A 7960-nucleotide genomic window follows, 5' to 3' on the forward strand; every position below is an offset into this window, starting at 1 on the left:
GCTCTCTGGGGCGGTGAGCGGAAAGGAAGGGGATTAGAACCTTAGAGTTAGAGCTGTGTTCCCTGTCTCTCCTCTCACAGAAACACTGAAGGAAACTACGTACACATATTTAGCAGATGTTATTGCGGGTGTAGCGAAATGCTTTATCTAAAGGTAAAAGAATGGAATTAAGAAATATATAAATATTAGATTGAGCAATGTTGGAGTGGCATTGACTAAAATACAGTAGAATAGAATACAGTATATACATATAAGATGAGTAAAGCGGTATGTAAACATTATTAAAGTGCCTAGTGTTACAATATTGAAGTGGCCAGTGATTCCAAGTCTATGTATGGGCAGCAGCCTCTAAGGTGCAGGGTTGCGTAACCGGGTGGAAGCCGTCTAGCTGTTTTTCAGTCTCTCAGTCCCAGCTTCGATGTACCTGTACTGACCTCGCCTTCTGGATGATAGCGGGGTGAACAGGCCGTGGCTTGGGTAGTTGATGTCCTTGATGATCTTCTTGGCCTTCCTGTGAAGGTGTCCTGGAGGGCAGGTTGTTTGACCCTGGTGATGCATTGGGCAGACCGCACCACCCTCTGGAGAGCCCTGCAGTTGCGGGCTGTGCAGTTCAAATCAAATCTAATCAAACTTTATTTGTCACATGTGCCGAGTACAACAAGTGTAGACTTTACAGTGAAATGCTTACTTACAAGCCCTTAACCAGCAGTGCAGTTCAAGAAGAAGAAAATATTTACCAAGTAGACTAAAATAAAAAGTAATAATAGAAAGTAACACAATAAGAATAACAATAACGAGGCTATATACAGGGGGTACCGGTACCGAGTCAGTTTGCAGGGGTACAGGTTAGTCGAGGTAATCTGTACATGTAAGTGGGGGCGAAGTGACTATGTATAGGTAACAAACAAACAGCGAGTAGCAGCAGTGTACAAAAGGGGGGGTGTCAATGTAAATTGACCGGTGGCGATTTTATGAATTGTTCGGCAGTCTTATGGCTTGGGGGTAGAAGCTGTTGAGGAGCCTTTTGGTTCTAGACTTGGTGCTCCGGTACAACTTGCCGTGCGGTAACAGAGAAAGCAGTCTGAAACTTGGGTGACTGGAGTCTCAGACAAATTTATGGGCTTTCCTCAGACATGGCAGGAAGCTGGCAAGAAGCTTGGCCCCAGTGATGTACTGGGCCATTCGCATTACCCTCTGTAGCGCCTTACGGTCAGATGCCGAGCAGTTGCCATACCAAGCGGTGATGCAACCAGTCAGGATGATCTCGATGGTGCAGCTGTAGAACCTTTTGAGAATCTGGGGACCCATGCCAAATTCTTTCAGTCTCCTGAGGGGGAAAAGGTTTTGTCGTGCCCTCTTCACAACTGTCTTGGTATGTTTGGACCATGATAGTTCATTGGTGATGTGGACACCAAGGACCTTGAAACTCTCGACCCGCTCCACTACTGCACCGTCGATCTTAATAGGGGCCTGTTCGGCCCGCCTTTTCCTGTAGTCCACGACCAGCTCCTTTGTCTTGCTCACATTGAGGGAGAGGTTGTTGTCCTGGCACCACACTGCCAGTTCTCTGACCTCCTCCCTATAGGCTGTCTCATCATTGTCGGTGATCAGGCCTACCACTGTTGTGTCGTCAGCAAACTTAATGATGGTGTTGGAGTCGTGTTTGGCCACGCAGTTGTGGGTGAACAGGGAATACAGGAGGGGGACTAAGTACACACCCCTGATGTACTACTGTTGAGTTGTCTACAAACTTGATGATTGAGTTGGAGGCGTGCGTGGCCACACAGTCATGAGTGAACAGGGAGTACAACGGTCCTGAGCACGCACCTTTGTGGGGCCCCTTTGTTGAGGATCAGCAAAGTGGAGGTGTTGTTTCCTACCTTCACCAACTAGGGGCGGCCGTCAGGAAGTCCAGGACCCAGTTGCACAGGGCGGGGTTCAGACCCAGGGCCCTGAGCTTAACGATGAACTTGGAGGGTAAGCAAATTGAAGTGGGTCTAGGGNTGATGTACTGGGCCATTCGCATTACCCTCTGTAGCGCCTTACGGTCAGATGCCGAGCAGTTGCCATACCAAGCGGTGATGCAACCAGTCAGGATGATCTCGATGGTGCAGCTGTAGAACCTTTTGAGAATCTGGGGACCCATGCCAAATTCTTTCAGTCTCCTGAGGGGGAAAAGGTTTTGTCGTGCCCTCTTCACAACTGTCTTGGTATGTTTGGACCATGATAGTTCATTGGTGATGTGGACACCAAGGACCTTGAAACTCTCGACCCGCTCCACTACTGCACCGTCGATCTTAATAGGGGCCTGTTCGGCCCGCCTTTTCCTGTAGTCCACGACCAGCTCCTTTGTCTTGCTCACATTGAGGGAGAGGTTGTTGTCCTGGCACCACACTGCCAGTTCTCTGACCTCCTCCCTATAGGCTGTCTCATCATTGTCGGTGATCAGGCCTACCACTGTTGTGTCGTCAGCAAACTTAATGATGGTGTTGGAGTCGTGTTTGGCCACGCAGTTGTGGGTGAACAGGGAATACAGGAGGGGGACTAAGTACACACCCCTGATGTACTACTGTTGAGTTGTCTACAAACTTGATGATTGAGTTGGAGGCGTGCGTGGCCACACAGTCATGAGTGAACAGGGAGTACAACGGTCCTGAGCACGCACCTTTGTGGGGCCCCTTTGTTGAGGATCAGCAAAGTGGAGGTGTTGTTTCCTACCTTCACCAACTAGGGGCGGCCGTCAGGAAGTCCAGGACCCAGTTGCACAGGGCGGGGTTCAGACCCAGGGCCCTGAGCTTAACGATGAACTTGGAGGGTAAGCAAATTGAAGTGGGTCTAGGGTGTCAGGTAAGGTAGAGGTGATATGATCCTTAACTAGCCTCTCAAAGCACTTCATGATGACAGAAGTGAGTGCTATGGGGCGAATGTCAGTTAGTTCAGTTACCTTTGCTTTCATTGGTACCGGAACAATGGTGGACATCTTGAAGCAAGTGGGGACAGCAGACTGGGATAGGGAGAGATTGAATATGTCCGTAAACAGCTGGTCTGCGCATGGTCTGAGGACGTGGATAGGGATGCCATCTGTGCCGGCATCCTTGCAAGGGTTGACACATTTAAATGTCTTACTCAAGTTGGCCACGGAGAAGGAGAGCCCACAGTCCTTGGTAGAGGGCCGCGTTGGTGGCACTGTTATCCTCAAAGCGGGGGAAGAAGGTGTTTAGCTTGCCCGGAAGCAAGACATCGGTGTCCGTGACGTGGCTGGTTTTGCCTTTGTAGTCCGTGATTGTCTGTAGACCCTGGCACATACGTCTCATATCTGAGCCATTGAATTGCGACTCCACTTTGTCTCTGTACTGACGTTTTGCCTGTTTGATTGCCTTACGGCGGGAATAACTACACTGTTTGTGTTTGGCCATATTCCCAGTCACCTTGTCATGGTTAAATGCGGTGGTTCGTGCTTTCAGTTTTGTGTGAATGCTGCCATCTATCCACAGTTTCTGGTTTGGGTAGGTTTTAATAGTCACAGTGGGAACAACATCTTCTATGCACTTCCTGGGGAATTCAGTCACCGTATCCGTTTATTCGTCAATGTTATTCTCAGAGGCTACCCGGAACATGCCCCAGTCCGCGTGATCAAAACAATCTTGAACCATGGATTCCGATTGGTTAGACCAGTGTGAGTAGACCTGAGCACAGGTACTTCCTGTATGAGTTTCTGCCTATAGGAAGGGATATAATTGAGTCGTGATCAGATTGTCCGAAGGGAGGGCGGGGGAGGGTCTTGTAGGCATGTCTAAAAGTTGAGTAGCAGTGGTCCAATGTTTTCCCAGCGCGAGTACTACAGTTGATGTGTTGGTAGAACTTCGGTAGCCTTTTCCTCAGATTAGTGTTTTTTTAATCCCCAGCTACAATAAATGTGTCCTCAGGATATGTGGTTTCCAGTTTGCATAAAGTCCAGTGTAGTTCTTTGAGGGCCGTCGTAGTATCGGCTTGAGGGGGAGTATACTTGGCTGTGACTATAACTGAAGAGAATTCTCTTGAGATGTAATACGGTGGGCATTTCATTATGAGGTATTCTTGGTCGGGTGAACAAAAGGACTTGAGTTTCTGTATGTTATCATAATCACACAATGAGTAGTTAATCATGAAACATACACCCCCGCCTTTCTTCTTCACAGAGAGTTTTTTATTCCTGTCTGCACGATGTACTGAGATCCCAGCTGGCTGTATGGACAGTATATCCCGAGAGAGCCATGTTTCCGTGAAACGGAGTATGTTACAATCCCGGATGCCTCTCTGGAAGGAGATCCTCGCCCTGAGCTTGTCTACTTTACTTTATTACCCAGAGACTGAACAGTAGCCAGTAATATACTCAGAAGCGGTGGATGGAGTGCACGCCTCCTGAGTCGGACTAGAATTCCACTCCGCATACCTCTTCTCCGCCAGTGGTGTTTTGGAGCAGCCTCTGGAATAAGTTAAATTGCCCTGGGGGGTACAAACAAAGGGTCCAATTTGGGAAAGTCGTATTACTGGTCGTAATGCTGGTGAGTTACCACTGCTCTGATATCCAAAAAGTTATTTCCGACTGTATATAATAACACAAAAAAAATCTGGGCTAATAAGGTAAGAAATAACACACAAAAAAATACAGCAAAGTTTCTTAGGAGCTAGAAGCAGAGCTGCCATATCTGTCAGCGCCATCTTACTACTGTCCAATGGCTGTTTCCTCGTCTCTGCTGCCACTTGCCTCTGCCGCGCTATTCTTTCATTTAATTTCAGCTCACCAGGCTTGAGTCTGACCAGGAATGAATTTCAAGTTCTGCTTCTGATGAGAACTCTAAACTGCAATTCGGGTCTCGTGTGCAGTCCGGCAGTGTCAATTATGCATGTGGTTTGAATTTACGGCTACTTTGTGTGAAGTAAATACGCTAGGCTAAAGGCTACTATGCGACCACCAGTTTGTATAATATGTTATAATTATTTTTCTGCCAATCTACTGCCGCGCATGTTGTTTATTTCTTAGAATTGCGTTAGTGTGACATTGGGTTAAAATGTCATAATTTCCCAGGTCTTTTTATTTAAAAAATTTGGGAAATGTGAATAGTGGTCCCGGGACAATCCCGGATCCCGGTTACCGTTATGAATCCCTAATTTGTATCTCTTCTCTGAATGGAACCCTCTGATCTCATATAATTCTGGTTTCCCAGGGAACAAGGAAACAATGAAACAAAGTATTTGAAGCATGCAACATTTTAGGACTTCAAGAACTCTAAACAGAATTGTACACAAAATTGTAGACGGGGGAAATCCAATGGACTTTCTTGTGAAGAAGATTCAAGGTACATTTACAGTCATGAATCTGATAGCTGAGTGGGATGTTTTGTTTATGAAAATATTTATGGGTACAGTGAACTCTTGCTGATAAAATCAAATGACTATCGGAGCTAATGTTAGCTTGCTATTTATCTGGCCCTGAATACACATGCATTATGCTCTCAATTTGCCCTCAATACTCCCCCATCTCTCAATATAAGATTTTAAATAATATGCCTCTCTTTATTGTTTGTTTTAATATGTAGCCTTACTTATTTAAATGTAGTACGTGCACTTACATTTATTTTATCTTGGCCACTGAGTGTTTCAGTAATGTATTTGCATCCTTCTCTGTCTGATTAGAGTTGGATATCTCCAGGTATCATATGAGGGGACACTATAGGAAACTTGACTCTCCAAAGAATGATCCCACAGATGACTTTGCTGATAACACTAGGGCTGCAGAGARAGGTAAATTATATTGGCATTGTTACCCACAACAGATGTAGCCTACATATTGTAGCTACGGTAATTATTGTGATAGATAAATTACCTCTGGAAAAATAATGCTTGTTCTGATACTCAATATTACTCTCATTTTAGCTGGTTTATCAAAAATGTTCATCACAGTGAAATGTTCAGTCAGAGTTCCCTTTGTGACATCACTGTTCTGGCCTGTGATGATACATGATGGTTACTCAGAGAACAGAGAAAACCACAAGGGTGTTATCTGCTCAAAGTAGCTGTTGRAACACTGTAGGTATGAGAACCTAAATGGTCATAAGCATGGATGCTCTGAGAAGGACTAAGGAAAAAAAGACAAATATTGTAGAAGAATCATCCGGTATGTTAACTTTTTATGCCACTAGTTATGTGACATGATGAAATGTCAACATATAAACGTGTTTATCAGATGATAGGATGACCTTGATGTCATTTATAAAGGGAAGCTGGTGATTGAGCAGAATCAATCTTGGTAAAAGTACAGATAGACTCAAAAGATTTATCCATTAGATGCTGTTGGCTTGATGAAGGCCATCATATCTTAGTGAACTGTAGTGCATCGAACGCATTTCCCACCTCTAGCTATGGAACAAAGTAGTGACATTTTTCACTCACTTCCACCCCTCAAAACACTCAATTTATTTCCATTTAGACTGACTTTTAGTGGCCATGCAGTCATGTTTTTTCTTTTCACTGAGTACATTTTAGACCCATAATGAAACCTTGGAATTGAAAACTGCATGCTGTCTGTACAGGTTGTGATAGTCTCACAGACTGCCTGAAGGTGCAGTCAAAGACCATAGAGACAACCCCCTCCAGACTTAACCCCAGCATCTCAGACCTCCTGTCCAGACTGGGCACCACCAGCTCGGGCCACGGCCAGCACCCCGCCAGCAGACCCTCCGACCACCACCTCCACTACGACGCCATGGTCCACAACTACTCCCTCAACCCAGCCACTCCAACCCCGGTAGGGTCCAACAACTCGACTGGCGCCGACCCTCATCCCCGGCCGCCGCAGACCATGTACTGCCACCACACCTCCGACTCCCAGAGATCACTGTGCGGCGAGCTGGATCCTCTCTTCATCCGCAAGGTCACGACTGCAGAACTAGTCTGTGGGGAGAGGAAGTACAAGTGCTCATGCTGCCTGAGGTACTACGATCACCTGGGGACCCTGCTGGGTCACATTGACCAGGGCTGGAGGGAGGGCTTCAGCTGCAGGGTGTTCTACAGGAAGCTGAAGAGCATGCAGGACCGCAGGCCCATGGTCATGATGAGTTGCCAGAGCAGGGAGTCTCTTGCCATGGATAACGACCCTAAGCCCTCCAGCTCCTCCACCACATACATGGGGTCGGCCTCGCTGGCTCTGGCACCCCAGCCCACCGACAGCGTTGGGAGGAAGGGTCTTGAGACAAGCGATAAGGGAGACATGATCCAAAAGTGGCTGCAGAAGACAGAAGTGACAGCATCACTTCACTGAGGCAGTTCTGTATGAGTTGGTTGGAGAATGTGTGTACTGTAGTATTGTTGCTGGGTTGTCTAGAACTGACAGGGTGTTGTTAACTTGTCTAAAATAAAAATAATACACAAACATAATGTACTGYAGGTTACTTCTTCTCTGTTAAATGTGTTTTACTCAGAAATTAGGACATCTGAAATGATCTTAATTTAAGAGATGAAAAGAGGTTTTCATTCACCAAGGTTCAAATCTCCATGCCCATCTTCCATGTCACTGGCTTACGTCAGATAGTGCAACAATTCCGTCTGCACTGATGATTGAGGAATGATGCCACCTGTCGGAAGACAATGCTTCCATGTAAAAGGCACTGCTTGTATGAGGTTTATGACGTCACACGTATTTATTTTGAGAAGCATCTCCATGGTGATGGAGGGATGAGAACAGTCAGAACACATATCACACTTGCTCACCAAACTTTAGTCTGCAAGTCCAACTATCCAGTTCCATGTGCTAAACATTTAACATGAAAGGTTGGTGTGTAGAGAAAAAACATGTTATTTTCTTCTCACAACTGCTGTAGTTTGTGAATTTAGAGTCTCCTCCGACAGAACAACATTGATAACCTTCTTGTGTAGTTTTCATTAGTGAGGTTAGAGCACTTCCTCCGTGTCTTCAAAATGC

Source organism: Salvelinus sp. IW2-2015, linkage group LG30 (genome assembly GCF_002910315.2).
Source record: "Salvelinus sp. IW2-2015 linkage group LG30, ASM291031v2, whole genome shotgun sequence".
NCBI lineage: Eukaryota > Metazoa > Chordata > Actinopteri > Salmoniformes > Salmonidae > Salvelinus > Salvelinus sp. IW2-2015.